This window comes from Lepus europaeus, chromosome 22, assembly GCF_033115175.1.
Source record: "Lepus europaeus isolate LE1 chromosome 22, mLepTim1.pri, whole genome shotgun sequence".
NCBI classification, from domain to species: domain Eukaryota; kingdom Metazoa; phylum Chordata; class Mammalia; order Lagomorpha; family Leporidae; genus Lepus; species Lepus europaeus.
The window spans coordinates 1951647-1974145 of NC_084848.1; the positions used below are offsets into that span (position 1 = coordinate 1951647).

A 22499-nucleotide genomic window follows, 5' to 3' on the forward strand; every position below is an offset into this window, starting at 1 on the left:
CAAATGGCTTCAACGGCAGGAGCTGGGCCAATCCAAAGCCATGAGCTTCATTCAGGTCTCCCACATGGGTGGCAGGGGTCCAAGCACTTCGGCCATCTTCCTCTGCTTTTCCCAGGCTGTTAGCAGTGAGCTGGATTGGATATGAACAGCCAGGATACAAACTGGCACTCGTATGAGACGCTGGCATTGCAGTGGCAGCTCTACCTGATCCACCACAGTGCTGGGCCACCATGCTCTTAACCTATCTGTTGTTACAGGATTGTCAGCCATGACCCTTCCCACAGGTAAAGACAATTATCATGCCTTTCTGCCCCCATGGAAAATAGAAGTACCTTGTTACACAGATTTCCTATCGCTGAACACAGGCTGCCAGGAGTCTTTAAAAAGGAGGCTAACTCTAACCTGAGGGTTTGACGACCCTTGCAAAGACTCCCCGTTAATGAATTTGCCTGTAAAATGCCATTGTGTAACATATGCAGGGATTATCTAAGTGTGATAATGTCACTTTTAATTGAATATCACCTCTTTTTTGAACAAGATACTACTATCCTCCTTCAATTAATTTTGTTCTTCTAATTTAATGAGATTTTGCCACTGAATTCATTTTTAGTATATCACCCGCTTCTAACACCAGGACCTGTTTCACTCACCATAAATTAATGAGTGCCTCTCATCTGGACTTGAAAGCCAGTCAGTAAGAATGTGTTCACTTCTCCCTCTGGGTTTTATCTACTCTACACCATGCTGGGTACCAGTGTGTGGTGCAGCAGGTTAAACTACCACTTGGAGACATCTATATCCAGTTCAAGTCCCAGCCACTTTCTTTCTGATTCAGCTTTCTGCTGAGGCACACCTTGGGAGGCAGATGACGCCGCAAACACTTGGTGCCTGCCACCACATGGGACACCCTGATGGAGCTCCAGGCTCCCAGCTTCAGCCTGCCCCAGCACCAACCACTGCAGGCATTTTGGGGAGTGAATCATGGATGGTAAGGTGTCTGTCTGCAGTCCCTCTCTCTTTCTCTGTTACTCTGCCTTTCAAAGATGAAAAAAAAGTTTTTAATTTCATTTTTTTAAATTTTATTTTTATTTGAAAGGCAGTTTTAGAGAGAGAAAGGGAGAGACAGAAAGAGATGTCTTCCATCCACTGGTTCACTCCCCAAATGGCCACAATGGCTGGGTCTCGGCCAAGCCAAAGCAAGGAGCCAAGAGCTTCCTCCGGATCTCCCATGTGGGTGCAGGGTCCAAGCACTTGAGCCATCTTCCACTGCTATCCCAGGCGCATTAGCAGGAAGTTGGATGAGAAGTGGAGCAGCTGGGATTCAAACCAGCGCCCATATGGGACTATGCCACAGCACCAGTCCTGCCCACCATCAAAAAAAAAAAAAATTTTTTTTTTTTTTTTTTAATAAAAAACAAATCACCCTAGGGAACTCTGAGGTTAAGCTGTTTGTTAAGGTGCTAGGCTTTGTAGGTCTGAGTAAGTTAGCCCATTAGGTAGGGGATCAAGATCATGGAATCCTTTATTTATCAAGAAAATTCAGCATCTTTTTTTTTATTATTTTTGACAGGCAGAGTGGACAGTGAGAGAGAGACAGAGAGAAAGGTCTTCCTTTTGCTGTTGGTTCACCCTCCAATGGCCGCCGCGGTAGCGCGCTGCGGCCGGCGCACCGCGCTGTTCCGATGGCAGGAGCCAGGTGCTTCTCCTGGTCTCCCATGGGGTGCAGAGCCCAAGCACTTGGGCCATCCTCCACTGCACTCCCTGGCCACAGCAGAGAGCTGGCCTGGAAGAGGGGCAACCGGGACAGGATCGGTGCCCCGACCGGGACTAGAACCCGGTGTGCCGGCGCCGCAAGGCGGAGGATTAGCCTGTTGAGCCACGGCGCCGGCCAAGAAAATTCAGCATCTTTTTTAAGATTTAAAAGCAAAAAGTGTGGCTGACGTTGTGGTGCAGGGAGTTAAGCCGCTACTTGGGACACCTGGTCCAGTCCAGCTTCCTGCCTGTGCACCTGGGAGGCAGCAGATGCTGGCTCAAGTACAAGAGAGACCTAGATTGAGTTCTGGGCCCCGGCTTCTGCCTGGATCAGCCCCAGCTGTTGTGAGCATTTGGGAAGGGAATTAAAAGATGGCAGAGCTCTCTTTCTCTCTCTCCTTGCTTTTCAAATAAATAAATCTGATAAAAAGAAGAAAAAAGGGGGAAAAACACTTTTCTTCACCTGAAAAGGTATTTCTAAGACTCTTTTCATGGTGTTCTCTCTTAAGAGGTGATTTAATTCTCTGTCACTCAAGTGCAACAACGCTTTTGTCCTGGGCTGTCTGCACAGGCTAAAGGGAAGACCAAATTCTTGATCTCCCTCTTGAAGTTTCAGATTCTCATGTATTTTACCACATGCCCACGGAGCAAGAGGCGCACGCACTACCGGGCCCGGGCACTGGCCTTATTCCTTCTCTGTCATCTTTGCCAACCACCCCCAAATCTGTGACGGTCCTAGTACTTTTCAGGAAGTCCAAAGTTATTCAGACATTTACTAGGTTCCTGCTACAGGCTAAGCAGAAGAAAAGGCAACGTGAAATGTGCATCCTGCCCCACAGACCTTTCAGTCCAGGAGAAGCAGGGTGCAGTGCTGTAAGAATGCTCCAACCACTCCAAGAACCAGCGCAGTACCACCGGCCTGCGTTCCTGTCAACTGGTATGACAGCTAAGCAGAAGACAGGTGACGAGAGCAGCAGCTCATGTGTCAGCACACACACACACACACACACGGTGCAAGGGGCAAACTGCAGCCTACCATTTTCTAATCAAAGTTTCACTGGAATACAGCTCACATATTCTCTATACAACAAAGAGAACTGTCCACAACTGTGTACTATCTTGCCCTTCACAAAAGAAGTGTGGGGACCCCCAGTCCAGGCTGGTGGCAGCCCCTTCCTCTTAAGGCCATGCTTCTGCTTCCCCCCTTGTCACTTTTAGCACGTGCATCCGTGGGAATGAAAGAGCAGCTGGAACCCGTGGTAGGGCAGACAGAAGCATCAGTGCATGCACAGGCGGCAGGGAAGCACGTGTAGGCACGTCACGCTCCTGATCCCACCCAGCCAAAGGAAGACCTGCCAGAGACCTCACTACTTGCAGCGTGGGCTGTGCTCAAACTCTTCCCTATTTCCCACTCCATGAAGACCCAGCTTAAAGCTCACCTCTTCCCAAAGTCTCAGCATTAACTCCTATTCACCCATCAGAGCTGCAGCAGACCTGCAGCCAAACCCCAACATCGGGCACCAACCTGGCTCTTCCACGCACTCCAGATACGCACTGAGTGCCTGTCCCCAGACACAGGACCACAGCTCCACATAAGGCACGATGACCTAACCTTTCACCTTCCACCTTTCACCTCACATGGGGAAAACGCACTGGAACAGAGCAGCGGTGATGAACAGGGCACTGTGACATGGCAGGGTTTATGGCAAGCGCATTATCCCAAAGTCAGAAACAATAAACATTTTAAAATGTTACATGATTTCCAAAAAGTCCCAATTTCTTATGTTTTCTATCTCTAGCATGTTAATAAAGTACGAGATCTACTACTGCTGAATGAAAACATTAAGGAATCCAATAATGCAGCTAGACAATAGTGCACCCCAAAGGTAGCGGGACCTGGACAAGGTACAGAGGGGGTGGCCAATCTCTGCTCCTGTGTCTGAGGCCTCGGCTGGAAGGTAGCAAAGGTGGAATCCCCGAAGGGTCGTTCCCTCACAAGCCAGGCGGCTGCCCTGGTCCTGCGCACAGCTCCCCAGCTGCATGCTGGGCACAACGGGCTTTCCCCAGCAGGGAGCTGGCCTTCCCCACAGCAAATATCCCAAAACAGAAGCCAAGAGAACACTACAGCTTTCTTAGCACTCAACTCAGAAATGTTAGAGCATCACTTTGCCATGCGATTGGGTGAGGCAGGTCACAAACACAGCACAGGCTCTTAGGAAAGGAACTGAGACCCACATGTTCATCAAAGTCCCATGTGAGGAGGACGGGAGCTACCTCTGAGGCCCATCAGTAAAATGCAATCCAGCACCCTAAGTGAGTTCTACAACAGAATCTCAACTTTCTTTGATGACTGGAAAGTTCAAAAGCAGAATTGGCCGCAATGACCACCTGTATTTCAACCTTGGCAAGCTGACACTCATTACCGGAATAAGCCAGCTGTTAGGCTGCCCCGCTTCAGTCAATGCAGCGCAGTGGGTGACCACTGGGCACTGCAGCTGCTCGGCAGAACACAGAACACCACAGAGAACAGAAGTGCAGGTGTCGCCCAGAATTTGCTCTGACACTGCAGGCTGTGCTGGAGAACACACTGACGTCCCCTCACAGTCTGGGGGCAGAAGTCAGAGCCTTTGCCCTCACATGGATACCTCTAGTGATAGAACAAGGACATAAGCCTCAGCCATTCTAGCTCATTGCCCAAAAGATAAAATCGGAATTTATCCCTTGTCACTGAACCCCAAGTCTCACACTCTACTGTTCCCACCCCACCCCCTGCAATCTTCCCCAGGTTTGGAAGCCGGCAGGCCAAACTTGAAAAACCTGCATGGAGAAGCTCCCCTCCGCCTACTGCCCCCTACCCCCATCCCTAGCCCACCCACGATATGAAAAAGCCCAGCCCCTGGGGTCTGGGCCCTCTGCCACGTGCTCGGTCTGTGTGCACACTGGCCATTGGTCGACTTCTGCAAGTTTATTTTCTGTGAATAAATTCGGTCTGGCTACGAGTTCATATTCTGCCTCCTCTCTTTTTTCTTATATCCAATATCTTTTTCTTATATTCAATATCTTATATTGAACATTGACAAGTTCAATAAATGACAGAGGGAAGAAAAGAGTCTGTCAAACTCTAAATTAGGGGCCTTTTACAAAAAGCCTCTTTCTGATAAAAGGAAACAAAAGACTGAGAGCAAACCTCTCCTGTCAGGACGGTGATCCTCCCGAGAACAGAGCGCCAGGAGCCAGGATTCTGATCCCAATCTGGTTCTGACCTGCTTTGGGACCTTAACCAAGTGGCGTCACTTCTTTGGGCCTCAGTGTCCTCATCTGTAAAATAAAAGGCCTGAATTACACAGAATTCTTCTTAAAAAACAGATTCCTTTATCTGTTTGATACATTTGCAGAGATAGAGGAAGAGATGAGAGGAGAGAAAAATCGTCCATGCCCTGCCTCATTCCCGACGTGACTACAAAGGCCAGGGCTACGCCAGGCCGCAGCCGGGTCTCCCACGTGGCTGGCAGGGGCCCAAGGACTTGGGCCATGTTTCGCTGCCTTTCCCAGTCCATTAGCAGGGACCTAGATCGGAAGTGAGGTGGCCAGGACACAAAGCGGCACTCAGAAGGGATTCCCGAGTGGAACCGCAGATGGCAGCTTACCCACTACACATCCCAACGCCAACCCCTACCTGAGGGTTCTTAATGGATGCCTACAGATGAGCCATAGTCAAGTGCCCATGGACATATACTAAAAGGTTTGTCTGGCTTCAAATTACAGTTTAAACTCAGACCTGAATATTCATTTAAAAAGAGCATGAATTCTATACAAACATAAAAATGCTCCCTGGAATCCTGCAGGTCCTCCGTCAGGAGCTGCTAGGTTAGAAGCCATCGTCAGCCCTGGGGCTTTCACAGCCTCTACCCAGCTCCAAACCTCGGATTTCAGGCCATATAAGATTACAAACACTTGGCCGGCGCCGCGGCTCACTAGGCTAATCCTCCGCCTTGCGGCGCCGGCACACCGGGTTCTAGTCCCGGTTGGGACGCCGGTTCTGTCCCGGTTGCCCCTCTTCCAGGCCAGCTCTCTGCCGTGGCCAGGGAGGGCAGTGGAGGATGGCCCAAGTCCTTGGGTCCTGCACCCGCATGGGAGACCAGGAGAAGCACCTGGCTCCTGCCATCGGATCAGCGCAGCGCGCCAGCCGCGGCAGCCATTGGAGGGTGAACCAACGGCAAAGGAAGACCTTTCTCTCTGTCTCTCTCTCTCACTGTCCACTCTGCCTGTCAAAAAAAAAAAAAAAAGAGCCGGCGCCGCGGCTCACTAGGCTAATCCTCCGCCTTGCGGCGCCGGCACACCGGGTTCTAGTCCCGGTCAGGGCACCGATCCTGTCCCGGTTGCCCCTCTTCCAGGCCAGCTCTCTGCTGTGACCCGGGAGTGCAGTGGAGGATGGCCCAAGTCCTTGGGCCCTGCACCCCATGGGAGACCAGGAGAAGCACCTGGCTCCTGGCTTCGGATCAGCGCGGTGCACCTGCCACAGCGCGCCGGCCGTGGCGGCCATTGGAGGGTGAACCAACGGCAAAGGAAGACCTTTCTCTCTGTCTTTCTCTCTCACTGTCCACTCTGCCTGTCAAAAAAAAAAAAAGATTACAAACACTTCAGTCTTGTACAATCAAAATATCAATATGATTTAAATGCACAAAGGGAACTGGTTTTCAGACACTAAGTCACACACATTTCCGAAGAACAACAAGCAAAATTCTTCCATAATGAAGACCATAGGCCCTCACTATTTTCACAAGTCTGATGTTTTGAACATGGGTCTTTCTAATGTGGACCTCCCTCCCAAAAATCAACCACTGAGGCAGGAGTGCCTGCGAGGAAGCCAGGCTCTCTGGAGCCCTAGGCGTGCTACTGGGAAGATCTTCAGATGGCCAGAAAGCTCTGCTAGGCTACACTGGCAAATGGGGCTGCAGCCATGCTTCTGGGGGTCTCGTGTGTCACCAGCCCCACCCCACAGGGCCCAGAGAAGGAGGTGGCAGGACTCTACACTTCTACAGGCCAGTTCCCCAATCTAACACTGAAAACCTCTCGGTAACAGCCTGTGGCCAGGAACCGAGAGGCCAAGGCAGACATCACCAGTGCCAGGACTGAGCTGCATGAACAGCCCTGACAACGCAGGGGATGCACTTCCCGTGGAAAGCCGACTTTGTTTGCAGTAATCACCAGCGCAGGCGCTCAGCTGGAAAAACCTCACTTCAAATGGCACAAGGTTCAGAACTCATTCACAGGCTTTTCTAAATGCATGCAGTTACCATGGTAACTGAGACATTCTATTCCTTGGCAATGGACATATAAATTACCACTCATAATGTATTTAAAACAGTTTGGGGCCACCAATTCAGAGCAAAATAAACCTGAGTTCTGATGCTAAGATAAACAGGGGAGGCAGTACCTAGCTCCCCCCATGGAAGGGGAGGCAGTACCTAGCTCCTCCACGGATAGGCATAGAGCTCTACACTTCCAAAATGCTCCCCTGAGAGCAAAATAAGAATTTAAGAAATTAAGACTTCACCATCTCCTGCCCAGGGCTGAGACTTGGTAAAATGAAGTGCTTCCTGCCAGGTTAATGAAACTGCCATTGTGCAAATCAAACACACACACACAGTATTCCCTATCTACACCTGTCGAATCTGACCGTGTGTAGTCAAAGGACAGCTTGAATGATGCACTCAGAGGGCACCTGTCAACACTAATTCTTCAAACATCAAAATTGACATTAACAAGAAATAAAGTTTTATCTCTCAGGCTCAGAAGACATCTATTCAAATTCTTCATCCTGACTAGGAATAGAATTTTTAAAGCCCCTCACCTCCTTAGAGTCTGAACATGGAGATGGAAACAGAATCGCCACGCACAAACCGCAACGGCATCTTCAGCTTCACACTCCAGGAAGCCCACGCAGCCGTGACTCGACATGCATGCGCTGCCCCACGCTCACAATCCGCTAGCACTCGGCGCTGGACTGCAGGGCCAGGGAACACCACGAGCATTATCTCCTCCTCCAGACTGCAGGCAAGAGCCAGCAACTGTGAAGGAGAGAAGACTTCACCATGGCTGTGTCCACATTAGCAGGAACTCTGGTGACTGCTGCATTGCAGTCTTTCTGAAAGCTACCAATCTCAGAAGCAAAAGCGCTAGAGAGACACCCTGGCACAGGAAGCTGCCTTTGGAATCACAAAGATTTCCTAAGAATCTTCTTTAAAATGTTGCAAATACCTGGGACATTTCTAGATTCCTAATCTGTTTCCTAAAGGCTGTCTGGTTTGTCTGGCATGGGAGGACAGCTGTGGTGAGTGACAGCGCTAGAAGAGACGGCTGAAATGAAAGAAAGGTGAGCAGGACCCCGTCTACAATGCCCCAGAGCTCCCAGTGAGGACCCTGCACGTCTGCTGCTCTGCACCAGCTTCAAAGCCCTACTTGGGGTCAGAGCTGGGGGCAGCTGGCGGGGTGGGGAGTGGAGGGGAGACACTTGCTGGGAATGAACACGGCTTTCATCCCAAAGATGCAAGTGCAGCCAGCACTTGTAGCCCTCCACCGGCAGCAATCACCTTGAACCCTCAGCACCTCAACAGCACAGAGAAACAGTCCAGTAAAACCCACAGTGGTCAAGAGCACTTAAAACCCTAAACCACTGATTCTACAACCAAAGTCACACCAAGAGATTTCTGAACTAGTAGCATGCATACTAAATGTCCTTTAATTCCTCATTCAGTGAGTGTTACCTGCATGCCACAGGCACAAGGACACACAGTAACAGCTCACCATCAAAGTGGTTACAGCACTGTGTCATGAGAAGACACACGGTACACAAGTCATTCCAAGCTGGGACCTGTGACAGAGAGGACTGGCACACTCAGGGAGGGACAGTCCTGGCTGGTGTGGAGCTCCCTGGACAAGGTTCTATAAGCAAGCAGCATTTATTGGGAGGCAAAGGAGTGGACTCAGCTGGGAAAGAGGAGGCCCCAGGGAAGAACGTCCTCACAGGGCTGTCACACTCCCAGAGATACTAATGGGTCCTCAGCACCTGTGTGGTTCACCTTCCCTGAGCCACCACAGCTGACAGACACCTGACACCTGCCCTAGGCACATGGGAACCAAACACAGGTGTCAGAATTTGAACCCAGTGGTGCAGCTCTGTATTGTTGCTATTCCCCTGCACTGCCACTCAATAAGGAACAGCTGTCTTTTGGTGACACTGGTGACCCCCTCCGACAGACACGACTATCTAATACGTAGGCAGTGTACAGATGCATCTTGTTCTACCCCAAATCCAGGGCCCTAACAAGGGGACAGGTGCTGGTAAACTGCAAGAAGAAATAAACAAGTAAAAAGTGCACCGGGGCCCACAGCTGTGGCATAGCAGGCCAAGCCACCTGCACTGCCAGCAGAGCATATGGGAAGCGGTCCATGTCCCACCTGCTCCACTTGCGATTCAGCTCCTGCTAATGGCCTGGGGAAAGCAAGAGAAGATGGACCAAGTGTTTGGGCCCGTGCTCCAATGTGGGAGACCTGGAAGAAGCTCGTGGCTCCTGGCTTTGGCCTGGCCCAGCCCTGGCCAGAGTGAACCAGTAGATGCAGACTCTGCCACATCCTCTCACCAATCTGTCTGTAGCTCTTTCAAAAAAATACAAATCTTGAAAAAACAAAAAAATGTACTGGTTACTCCTCCCTTCTAGAAGCACAGAGGTGTCCAGCATCCCAGAGGACGTGCACACTCACTGCTGCCAAGAAGGGTCTCCACATGATCTCCAGACAGACCGAGAGGTCAAGGCACAGGGAAGCCAAGTTACAGCCACAGGGAGAGCCAGGATTCTAAACCCGGGTCATGGCTTCCATAAGCTGCACCCTGAACTCTGGGCCCTGTTTTCCTACTCACCCACCAGGATTCAACAACACCAGCTGGGAAATACAACGCTGACCTCAGGGAGCAGGGTGGGTAAGATCACTGAGAAAACTTTCAGGAATTATTATAGTCTTCCCTCGCTGATCCGTCCCTTTAAGGCGAGATGGGAATAAATGAATCAGCCAGATCAAATCACAAGTACTTATGTGTACATTCCTGACTGGCCAGGACCATCTCACAGCACGTGGTGGACAAGCAGAGAAGGTACAGAGAGCTGACAGCAGGAAACTTCTTGTTCTCCTCACTCACTGGGCTTTACAGAGACTGACTAGAGCAATTTTTAAAATCTCCAAGGAACTTTTTATCAAAGGTTGCTGGGCACAGGGAGCTACTACTCAGCACTGCCCACAGAAGTCCAGCAGAGCTCTGCCTTTCAAATCAGGGATCAAGGCGTGTCCTCTGTGGCAGTCCCCCCTCCCGCCAGCCTGAGAGCTGCCTGAGGCAGCAACACGACTCTCCCACAGACGGTGGAGTCTCCCATCCAAGCCTGATGCCAGCAGAATGCTGTGCTCCGCCTGAGCCGGCTTTCCCAGAAGTCCGGAGGAATGAGCAGGGGGTGCCCCATGGAACAGGTGATGCCTAGAGAGGTGGGGCTGAGAGCTGGTCAGAAGCTGAGATTTTGAAGTAGTGCACACTGGCACAGAAAGGTAGGCAGGGGGCTGGCACTGTGGCGTAGCGGGTAAAGCAGCCACCTGCAGTGCCAGCATCCCATATGGGCACCAGTTCGAGTCCCAGCTGCTCCAATTCCTATCCAGCTCTCTTGCTATGGCCTGGGAAAGCAGATGGCCCAGGTCCTTGGGCCCCCGCACCTGTATGAGAGACCTGGAAGAAGCTCCTAGCTCCTGGCTTCAGACTGGTGCAGCTCTAGCCGTTGCGGCCATCTGGGGAGTGAACCAGCAGATGGAAGACTTCTCTCAAGTAAATAAATAAATCTTAAAAAAAAAAGAAAGAAAGAAAGGTAGGCAGGGGGCCTTCTGGAGAGCAGAGGATAAACACACCACAAACCTCAAGACCATGCAAACATCGGAATCCCCAGGTGGCACAGTTCAGTTCGTGGGTGCCAAGTTACCCAGACATGTGGAGGTGGGACCCCAGCAGGAAAAACAACTTTCCAAGTGTGCTAGCTCAAACCATACTGCTTCCCTCTTAGAGGCTATGGTGGGGAGGGCCTGGTATTTCCTCCCAGACACTGGTCTCCTTAAGATGTTCACTTTTCCTAACCAGATTCCTTAACAGGGAAAAGAGTTAAGACCTATCCTACAGGCCGGCGCCGTGGCTTAACAGGCTAATTCTCCGCCTTGTGGCGCCGGCACACCGGGTTCTAGTCCCGGTTGGGGCACCAGATTCTATTCCGGTTGCCCCTCTTCCAGGCCAGCTCTCTGCTATGGCCCGGGAAGGCAGTGGAGGATGGCCCAAGTCCTTGGGTCCTGCACCCGCATGGGAGACCAGGAGAAGCACCTGGCTCCTAGCTTCGGACCAGCAAGATGTGCTGGCTGCAGCGGCCATTGGAGGGTGAACCAACGGCAAAAAGGAAGACCTTTCTCTCTGTCTCTCTCTCTCACTATCCACTCTGCCTGTCAAAAAAAAAAAAAGTTAAAAAAAAGACCTATCCTACAAACCTTAAGGAGTTGATTTGATTTTTCAACTGACAGAATGCATGTGAAAGGCTCCCAAAGTACAAGTTGTTTCAAAATTGAAAGCACGGGGACAGCTCTATGGCGCAGTAGGTTAATCCTCTGCCTGCAGCGCCAGCATCCCATATGGGTGCCAGTTCTAGTCCCAGCTGCCCCTCTTCCCATCTAGATCTCTGCTGTGGCCTGGGAAAGCAGTAGAAGATGGCCCAAGTGCTTGGGCTCCTGCATCCACGTGGGAGACTGGGAGGAAGCTCCTAGCTCCTGGCTTCAGATTGGCGCAGCTCTGGCCATTGCAGCCATCTGGGGAGTGAACCAACGGAAGGAAGAGACCTTTCTCTCTGTCTCTCCCTCTCACTGTCTATAACTCTACCTCTCAAATAAATAAATTAAAATCTAAAAAAAAATTCAAAGCACAATTGTTACAATATACAGCCACTCAATAATTATTTCAAGCTTAACTCAGCTTAAATAAATGATGAGAGGAGGCTGCCACTGTGGTGTAGAGGGTTAGGCTACTGCCAGTGATGCCAGCATCCCATATGGGTGCCAGTCCAAACCCCAGCTGGTTCCACTTCCAATCCAGCTCTCTGCTAGTGGCCTGGGAAGGCAGCAGAAGATGGCCCAAGTGCTTGGGCCCCTGTCACCCACATGGGAGATCTGGAAGAAGCTCCAGGCTCCTGGCTTCAGCCTGGCCCAGCCTTGGCTGTTGCGGCCATTTGTAAACAGATGGAAGAGCTCTCTCCCTCTAACTCTGCCTTTCAAATAAATAAAAATATATCTATATGTAGCTATAGGAGAGGCCTAAAGACCATGGCAAAAATGTGTCCTTTTATTAAATAGCAGTAATAAAATTAATAATCTAACCCAGGTAAACCAGCTAATAGTAATGCACATGTACACCAATTTGAAGATTACGAAAACATCCCTAACAGGTTCAGCTAGACACTGAACTGCTAGAAAGCAAGTCACTTATTGACATCACTTCAAAAACAGATAATCCAGGTACCAAAATTAACACGAACAAAGCCAGAGGCATGAGTGGTATACCTTCTGAGGGGGAAAACACACAGACAAGTCGCTGAAGCTGCTTGTGGTGCTGAGCCTAACAAAGAAGGTCCCCAAGAGGAAGCATGAAGAACAAACACACACACACGCAATAAAGAAAAGGTTTAGTTGGCTTGGATACATAATTATTTGCCAAAAATATAACAAGACATTTATTTGATAAGCCCATCGCAGGACCATCAGATGCGTTCTGGTCTTGGGTAAGAAGGACTCTGTAATCCTGACTGCTTCTCTAGGCAACAGAGGGGGCCAGAGACTTCAAGCCCCAACAGGAAATCGCTGGGTTACAAGTGGCAACACCTCTTCACAAACATAAATGGGAACATGAAGACAGGTAAAAGACGCACTAAAGGCTGATACAAACTCTTTGCTATTTATCCAAGAGAAATGGAAAAAGACATCCACACACAGACTTATATATACCAACATTCATAGCAGCATTACTCCTAACACCCCAAAAGTCGAAACAACCCTGCAGAGCCAGCATCCCGTCTCAGAGCCAGCAAGGCAGCTGCACCCTGCAGAACCAGCGTCCCATCTCAGAGAGCCAGTTTGAGTCCTGGCTCATCTGCTTCTGATCCAGCTTCCTGCTAGATGCAACTAAGAAAAGCAGCTAAGATGGCTCTAGTGCTAGGGCCCCAATGGAGCTCCTGGCTCCTGGCTTAAGCCTGGGGAATGAACCAGCAGACGCAAGATTCATTCTCTCCCTCTCAATCTGTTCCTCTGCCTTTCAAATAAATAAAACTTAAAACATGCAGAGAGGGGCCAGTTACAAAAAGACCACATACTCGAAAACTCCATTTATGTGAAACATTCAGAACAGGCAATGGCCGCACAAACTTGTGCATTCTAAACACCACGCAACTGAAAACCGTGGGTGAACTCTGTAAAATGTGACTGGCTCATTACAATCAGGCCAAAGTCCAAAGACCTGGTAGTTACCAACCCCTAACGAGAGGCAGCTCACCTACCCATTTTAAAACGAATGGGAAAGTGGTGGAGCCAGAGTTTTCACGTAGGCAACGTGGAGGCACCCCTTCTAAACAGTTTTATCTAAGTTTTTTATGTAAGTTTTTTTTTTTATATGGGTTGTTCAAAACAACCCATAACTGCATGGTAATCTTTCCCCTCAAAATATGAGTTCAACAATTTTTTAAGGAAAAAAATGACTAATACAAACTATAAATTACATATATATACACACATATGAGTATCACACTTTTAAATATTAAAGGGAAGACTCACTATGGACCCTATCAATACCCTTCTGAAATTATTCATTTGCTTGGTCCCAGGACCCAGAAATACTTATAAGCACTGAGGAAAAAGTACTCATATATGTATTAACTCAACATAAAACACACAAGTACCAAAATAACCTTATGTATAAAATGTAAACGACTATAGAAAGCATACAGCCTGTACCCCTGGCAAAAGTGCCCACATGATCTGTCCATGTCCAAGTTCTCAACAGCCAGCTCACAAAGAGTACCAAAAAAGGTCAGTGTGGTACCCTAAATAGAATTCTGTAACTGGCTGACACCATCACTACTATAAAGTTTGCTTCTATCTTCCTCAAGAGAATCACGTCTACCCACAACTCACAATGAGTCAATCAGTGTGTAAAAGATTTTATATAACGGGAAAATTTACTATGACCCAAAAGTTCAGTGTGTTCTCATTAAGTTACCAGAAATTATAGATGTGAAGGCACTTCTATTAGCTTAACCAAAATCCAGAAAAGAAACTATTTTAGACACACATACAGCTCAGGTTTAATGGATCTAATTCTTTTTACGCTATTGTATTTGATGTTACTGTTAGAAATTTCATAAACACTGTTCTGAGAATGGCACTGTGGGCACCAGGTTAAGCTGCTGCTGCCTGCCACACCAGCACCCGTGAGCACCAGTGCAAGTGTCAGCTACTCCCGTTTTTGATCCAGCTCTGTTTACGTGCTTGGTAAAGCAGCCTAAGATGGCCCAAGCCCAGATGGAGCTCCAGGCTCCTGGCTTCAGCCTGGTCCAGCCCTGGCTGTTGCAGCCATCTGGGGAGAGAAGCAGAAGATGGAAGATCTCTTTCCCTCTGTCTCTCCCCATCTCTATATCTTTAAAATAAGTAAATCTTTAACATCTTTTTTAAAAAGATTTATTTATTTATTTATTTGAAAAGTAGAGGCAAAGGGGGAAAGCGGGGGAGGGGGGAGAGGCAAAGGGAAAGAGAGGGGGAGAGAGGGGAAGAGGGGAAGAGAGGGGGAGAGAGGGGGAGAGGGGGAGAGGGGAAGAGAGAGAGAGTGAGAGTGAGAGTGAGAGAGAGAGAGAGAGAGGTCTTCCATCTGTTGGTTCACTCCCCAGATGGCTGCAACATCCGCAGCTGCGCCAATCCGAAGCCAGGAGCCAGGAGCCAGGAGCTTCTTCCAGGTCTCCCACGTGAGTGCAGGCACCCCTATGGGATGCCGGCCCTGCAGGCAGCAACTTTACCCTCCACACCATGGCACACAACCCCTAAAATACTAAGTCTTAAAAAAAAAAAAAAAAAAAGGTATTGGCACTGTGGCGCAGCAAGTCAAGCTGCCGTCTGCAGAGCTGGCATCCCATGTCAGCAATGGCAGAGTCCGGCTGCTGCACTTCCGATCTAGCTCCCTGTTAACATGAAAGCAGTGGAAGCTGCACCCACAAGGGACACCCAGAAGAAGCTCCAGGCTCCTGGCTTCGGATCAGCACAGCTCCGACCATTGTGGCCAATTGGGGAGTGAACCATCAGATGGTGGACCTCTCTCTCTGTCTCTACCTCTCTCTGTAAATCTGCCTTTCAAATAAATAAAATAAATCTTAAAAAAAAAAAACTTTAGGCCGGCGCCGCAGCTCAATAGGCTAATCCTCCGCCTTGCGACGCCGGCACACCGGGTTCTAGTCCCGGTCGGGGCACCGATCCTGTCCCGGTTGCCCCTCTTCCAGGCCAGCTCTCTGCTGTGGCCAGGGAGTGCAGTGGGCCCTGCAACCCATGGGAGACCAGGAGAAGCACCTGGCTCCTGCCATCGGATCAGCGTGGTGCGCCGGCCGCAGCGCGCCTACCGCGGCGGCTATTGGAGGGTGAGCCAACGGCAAAAAGGAAGACCTTTCTCTCTATCTCTCTCTCTCACTGTCCACTCTGCCTGTCAAAAAAAATTAAAAAAAAAAAAAACCTTTAAAACAAATAAGACTCCATTATTTTTTTTAAAAATTGAAAGTATGAAAAGATAATTTAATACAAAATAAACCTGCATGTTGACAAAATAGGCAACTTAAATTTGGTTTTGGGCAGGCATTAGCAAAGTGGTCAAGACACGGTCTTGGATGCCAACATCTTAAAAAAAAAAAAAAGATTTGAAAGTCAGACTTAGAGAAGGAGAGGGAGGAGGGAGGGAGAAAATCGATCAATCAATCTTATATTTGATTATTTTCTCCCCAAATGGCTACAATAGCCAGAGATGAGCATGGCCAAAGCCAGGAGCCAGCTTTATCTGGGTCTCCCACGTGGGTGGCAAGGCCATCTTTTGCTGCTTTCCCAGGACAGCAGCAGGGAGCTGGACTGGAAGTGGAGCAGCGGGACTCAAACCAGCGCCCATAAGGAATGGCAGAGTCACAGGCAGCAGCTCATCACCTCCCACACCACAATGCAAGCCCCAGTGCCAGCGTCCTATAACAGAGTCCCTGAGTTTGATTCTTTGCTCCAATTCTGATTCCAACTTCCAGCTGATGTGTACCCTGGGAGGTCGGAGGTGATGGCTCAACTACTTGGGTCCCTACCACCCATGTGGGAAACTCATATTAAGTTCTGACCTCCTGACTTTGGCTTGGCCCAGCTCAGGCTGTTGTAGGCCTGAGGAGTAGACCAGAAAAGAAAAAATCTGTCTCTCTACCACTTAAATAACGTGAAAATAAATAAAAATTAAGGTTGGTTTTAACATTGCATCATTTGTTACCTATATAGCTAAACAATGGCAAAACCTGACAAATGGGCTAATGTGGCACAGCATCATTGCTTGTGATCCTGGCAACCCACATCAGAGTGCAGATTCCAGCCCCGTCTGCTCCATTTCCCACTCAGTTTCCTGATAATAGCCATGGGAAGGCAGCAAAAGACAGCCCAAGTGCATGGGTCCCTGCTACCCATGTGTAACTTCTGTGGGTTCACAGTACTTTGTACAAGAGGGTTGAAGAACTTTAATGTGAGAAAGAACTTACTGACACCAAACTGTATAGAAACAAAAAAAGCTTGCAATGCAATAAATGAGAGAGGCCACACAACTTTGAATCGCTGCTCTCTAATGTTGTGAATGGCTGGTTAACTGCACTCAGCTTACCCAGAGCACTTTGCCAGAATTAAAAGATGCAGAATGCATTTGTTAATTGCTCTGAGAATAAAGGAAAAAGGGTTATTAAAATGTCCTTGGAGGTTGTTATACTTCCGGAGCCTAGAGAGGCCTTCAAATTCACCCTGAGAAGGGGGGCATCTCAGCACTCCTGTGCTGTCTCCAGATACCCTGCATGCTCCCACACTGGCCTTCCCCAGGGCAAGATCAAAGCAGCCTGCCAAACAACTATTAAGATGCACAAATGGAGGGATACTTGGAGCAGCTGCAAAAGCTCTATTAGGGATAACAAAATGGGTAAGTGAATCTCAAACTCTTTAAGGTTAAATATCCACTTGGGTGAGATTTAACAACATAACAATACTACAATAATGAAATGGCTTCTCAAACGTTTCTCCCAAAGGCACAAAAGAGAACCCTGAGGGTGAACACTTTGAAGCTGCTCAATTTAGGTGAAGTCTCATATTTTGCATTAAAAATTCACACAGGGTTCAAGTCCCGACTCTGCTTCCTATCCAGCTTCCTGCTAATTCACGCCGTGGGAGCCAGCAGGTAATGGCTTAAGTAGCTGGATCCCAGTCACCCACATGGGACGTCTGGATGGAGCTCCTGGCTCCAGGCTTTAGCTGGCCCAGCCCCAGCTATTGCAAGCATTTGAGGAATAAGCCCATGGATGGGAGTTCTCTCTGTATCTGTGCCTTTTAAATAAGTAAAAATAAAAGCAAATTCAAGCAAAATTTATATTTAACTCTCAAAACATATCCTACAATATGCCATCATCCCTTGTTACTCACTCCTAGCTTCCGAAGCAGGCACTCACTGAAGGGAAGGCCACATGGTCTACTCTGCCTCTGCCGGAGTTCCGTGAGCAAGGCCACCCTCCACTCTGGCCCTCCCAGTGCCCAGTGAAGTAGCAGAATGGCCCATTTACTCACACATCCCACCTTCTGTCCACTTCACAGTAAACCCTTTCAAGGAGACATCTCATCCTTCCCTAAAACCCTGCACTTTCCACACCCACTGACACCACTGTCACCCAAGTCCCCAACGGCTCCATATCATCACATAAGAGCATCAACCCTCACCCCTCCTGCTTGACAGTCAAGTAGCTTTTCCCAGCTCCCAAAAGCATCTCAAGCCCACGTCCCCTGTCATCTTCAGACTGGAACATCCAATGAGCAGCTCAACATCCACTTGGTCACTTAAAAGGCATCTCAGACGTCACACATCTAACACTGAGCGATGAGTGCCCAGTCCTCGCTGGTGGATCAACCTCCAGGCTTCTTCAGAAGACGGCACCATCCACTTAGGCCACAGAGGCTCCCCTCCTCACATGCTCTACATCCAATCCACCAGCAAAGACGGTCAGTTCCATCTTCAAAATCTATCCTAAGTCTAGTCACTTCTCAGCAGGCTCCAGTCACCATGGCCTCCTGGCTGCTCCAAAACTACGCCAAGGCCTTTGGACTTCCTAATACCTCTGGCTAAAACATTCTTGTGGGTGGGCATTAGCACAGCAGTCAAGATGCCTGCATCCTGTATCAGAGAGCCCGGTGTGAGTGCTGGCTCCCTCCCCTACTCAAATGCTGGGGCTCCCAGGACATTCCAGTATCCGATCTTCTAACTTTCCCTCCTAGCACGATCCTTTACCTGTTACACTTGCTGACTTGTTGACGATCTCTCTCCATCGGAACATCAACTTAGGAAGAGGGGGGCACTTTTAGTGCAATGGTTAAGCAGAGACTGGGATGCCCCATCCCATGTCAGAATGCCAGAGTGCCTGGATACACTTCCAATCCAGCTTCCTGCTACTGTGCATCCTAGAAGGCTGCAGGTACATGTCACATGGGAGACCTGGGTTGAGATACAGGCTCCTAGACTCTGCCTGGCCCCGACCCCCACTATTGTGGGTTCTTGGAGAATGAATCAGCAGACCGAAGATCTCTGTAACTCCCTGCTTTTCAAAATTTTAAAATAATTTAAATAAGAAGGCAACTGTCTTAGAAAGAAAGAAAAAGGGAGACAAGAAAAGAAAAATCAGGGCCGGCGCCGTGGTGCAGCGGGTAAAGCCATCACCGTGGCACAACAGGTAAAGCCGCCACCTGCAGGGCCAGCATCCCATATGGGAGCCAGTTCGAGTCCCAACTGCTCTACTTCTGATCCGGATCTCTGCTATGGCCTGGGAAAGCAGTGGAAGATGGTCTGGCTTCAGATTGGCCCAGCTCTGGCCATTGTGGCCATCTAGGAAGTGAACCAGTGGATGGAAGCTCTCTTTCTGTTTCTCCTTCTCTCTCTGTAACTCTTTCAAATAAATAAATCTTTTTTAAAAAATTATATAAAACACTGAGGTTTTTTAGTCTTTTGAAACTCTTATTAAAATGAAAATATTCATTTATTTTCATTTATTTGACACCGTATAACACAAGAATCTGCATGCCTTAGACTTAAAAAAGTACAGCAGATGCACTTCTCAAGTTCTCCTTGTGAACTGTGTTCTGGCAGCAGCCACAGCAGCAAGCAAAGACCCCACTACAAGGTCATGACTCCCAACACTGTAAAACAGAGACATCTGGAAACAACCTAAGTGTCCAAAAACAGGGAACTGAATCAAGAACCTTAGAAGCAGCCTGAAGGTGATTACATAATCAACCACATGGTAGGATGCCACGCCATTCAAAAAAAGGCCTAAAAAGTAAAGCAGGTAAAATGATTTAATGCATTGTATTCAATACAATAGTTTTTAATTTCAACATGCAATCAATAAAAATTATTTAAGATGTATTTTTCTTTTTTTTCACACAGACGCTTCAAAAACTGCTGTGTGGTTTACATTTAGGACACATCTCAATCTAAACAGCCATGCTTCAGGTGTTTGTGAGCCACATATGTCCATGGCTGCTGTACTGAACAGCGCATTTACAGTCTAAGAAAAGAGAAAAGTTCATAGTACAGTAAGTCAAAGTTATATTTTGCAAAAATGGACAAACTGATCCTAAAATACACACAGAAATAGAAAGGACCCGGAGGCCGGCGCCGCGGCTCAATAGGCTAATCCTCTGCCTTGCGGCGCCAGCACACCGGGTTCTAGTCCCGATCGGGGCACCGATCCTGTCCCGGTTGCCCCTCTTCCAGGCCAGCTCTCTGCTGTGACCCGGGAGTGCAGTGGAGGATGGCCCAAGTGCTTGGGCCCTGCACCCCAAGGAAGACCAGGAGAAGCACCTGGCTCCTGCCATTGGATCAGCGCGGTGCGCCGGCCGCAGCGCGCCTACCGCGGCGGCCATTGGAGGGTGAACCAACGGCAAAAAGGAAGACCTTTCTCTCTGTCTCTCTCTCTCACTGTCCATTCTGCCTGTCAAAAAAAAAAAAAAATTGGAAGAAAGGACCCGGAACAAACCAAACAATCTTGAAAAAGAACAAATTTGCACTCACAATTCTTAATTTCATAACTTACTATACAGCTAAGTATAAGGACTGGCAAAAGGACAGACACAATTTCAACAGTGTAGAATCTGGAGTGCAGAAATGTGCCTTTAAATTTTTACATTCGTATAAATCAGGTTTGGAAGTTTTGTCAATTTTTAAAAAAACTATTTATTTATTGAAAGTCAGAGTTACACAAAGACAGGAAGAGAAGGAGACGAAAAGGGAGAAAAAGAGAGAGACTTCCATCCACTGGTTCACTCCCGAAATGGCCACAACAGCTGGGTCTGGCCAGACCAAAGAGCCAGGAGCTTCCTCCGGGTCTCCCATGCAGGTGCAGGGGCCCAAGGACTTGGGCCGTCCTCCGCTGCTTTCCCAGGCCATAGCAGAGAGCTGGATCAGAATCAGAGCAGCTGGACTCGACACAGTGCCCATATGGGAGATCGGCATCACAGGCAGTTTACCCGCAAGGCCCCACTAGGCCACAACGCCAGCCCGTGGTCAGTCAGTTTTTAACATGGGCACCAACACCAACAGAGAAAGGTCTCTTCCACAGTCTTGGACACCCACACACAACTTAACTCAAAATGGATCACAGAATAAAAGAACCAGAAGTAGGTAATTCTTGCTGCGGTACAGAAGGCTAAGCTGCTGCCTGCAACACCAACATCCTGTACTGGAGCTTCAGTTCCAGTTCTAGCTGCTCCACATCTGATCCAGCTCCCTGCTAATGTGCCTGGGAAGGCAGCAAATGATGGCTCAAGTAATTTGGCCCCTGTTACCCCTGTAGATGAAGTTCCTGGCTACTGGTTTCGGCCTGACCCAGCCACAGTCAGCAGCCGCTTGGGATGTGAATCAGCAGATGGAAGATGATCTCTCAACTATCCCTCTCTCTCTGTCACACTGCCTTTCAAATAAACAGAAGTAAAATCGTAAAATCTTTACCAAAAATGGGGCCACATTGTAGTGTGATGGGTTAAGCTGTCACCTGCAGTGCTGGCATCCCATATGGGCAGTCTGAGCTCTGACTGCTCCACTTCCAATCCAGCTCCCTGCATCTGGGAAGGCAGAGGAAGATGGCACAGTGACTGGGCCCTGCCTCCTGGTGGGAAACCAAGATGCAGTTCCAAGCTCCTGGCTTCAGCCTAGCCTAGGGCCAGCCATTGCAGCCATCTGGGGAGTGAAACAGTGGACAGAAAGTCAATCTCTCTCCCTCTCTCTCTCCCTCTCTCCCCTCCCTCTCCTCCCTCCCTCTCTGAACTTAGCCTTTCAAATGAATAAATATTTTTAAAAAACACAAAAACTATATAATTCTTAAAAGATAACAGATTTGTCAATCTTCATGACCTTCGATTAGGCAAGTTTCTTAGCTATAATAAAATTGTAAGCAATCAAAGAAAAAATTGAACATCAAAGTTAAAAACCTTAGTGGGACAGGCATTGGAGCAGAAGGTTAAGCTGCCAAGTCCCAAACTGCAGCACCAGTTCAAGTCCTGGCTACTCCACTTCCATCCCAGCTTCCTGCTAACACAACTTGGAAGGCAGCAAAAGTTGACTCAAGGGAGCCAGTGCTGTGGCGCAGCGGGTTAAAGCCCTGGCCTGAAGCATCCCATATGGGCGCCAGTTCTAGTCCCGGCTGCTGCTCTTCCCATCCAGCTCTCTGCTGTGGCCTGGGATAGCAGTAGAAGATGATCCAAGTCCTTGGGCCCCTGCGCCCACGTGGGAGACCTGGAGGAGACTCCTGGCTTCGGATCGACTCAGCTCCGGCCGTTGCGGCCATCTGGGGAGTGAACCAGCAGATGGAAGACCTCTCTCTCTGTCTCTACCTCTATCTATAACTCTGTCAAATATATAAATAAATCTTTTTTTTTTTTGATAGGCAGAGTGGATAGTGAGAGAAAGAGACAGAGAGAAAGGTCTTCCTTTTTGCCGCTGGTTCACCCTCCAATGGCCACTGCGGCCAGCGCATGGTGTTGATCCGAAGCCAGGAGCCAGGTGCTTCTCCTGGTCTCCCATGCGGGTGCAGGGTCCAAGGACTTGGGCCATCCTCCACTGCACTCCCGGGCCATAGCAGAGAGCTGGTCTGGAAGAGGGGCAACCGGGACAGAACCCAGCGCCCCAACCGGGGCTAGAACCTGGTGTGCCGGCGCCGCAAGGCGGAGGATTAGCCTGTTAAGCCACAGCGCCGGCCATAAATAAATCTTTTAAAAAAAAACAAGTTGACTCCAGTGCTTGGGCCCCTACCACCCATGTGGTAGACCTGGATTGAGTTCTGACTTCCTGGCTGTTGTGGCCACTGAGGGAGAAAACCAGCAGATGTAACATC

At 49.0% G+C, this 22499-nt stretch overlaps 1 protein-coding gene across 8 annotated transcripts in view; it reads right to left on the reverse strand.

Annotated features, from left to right (window-relative positions):
* Positions 1 to 22499, reverse strand: part of TRAF3 (TNF receptor associated factor 3) — a 129035-nt gene that overhangs the window by 68149 nt on the left and 38387 nt on the right. For 5 of the 8 annotated variants that reach the window (XM_062181748.1, XM_062181741.1, XM_062181744.1 and 2 more), the window contains exons 2-3: positions 7607 to 7823; positions 4940 to 5070 (exon numbers count right to left, since the gene is read on the reverse strand). The exons of 2 other annotated variants lie outside the window; for them this stretch is intronic. The gene's annotated coding sequence lies outside the window, so the exon portion shown is untranslated. The remainder of the gene's footprint in view (positions 1 to 4939; positions 5071 to 7606; positions 7824 to 22499) is intronic. One more of the 8 variants, XM_062181742.1, reaches the window with a different exon arrangement.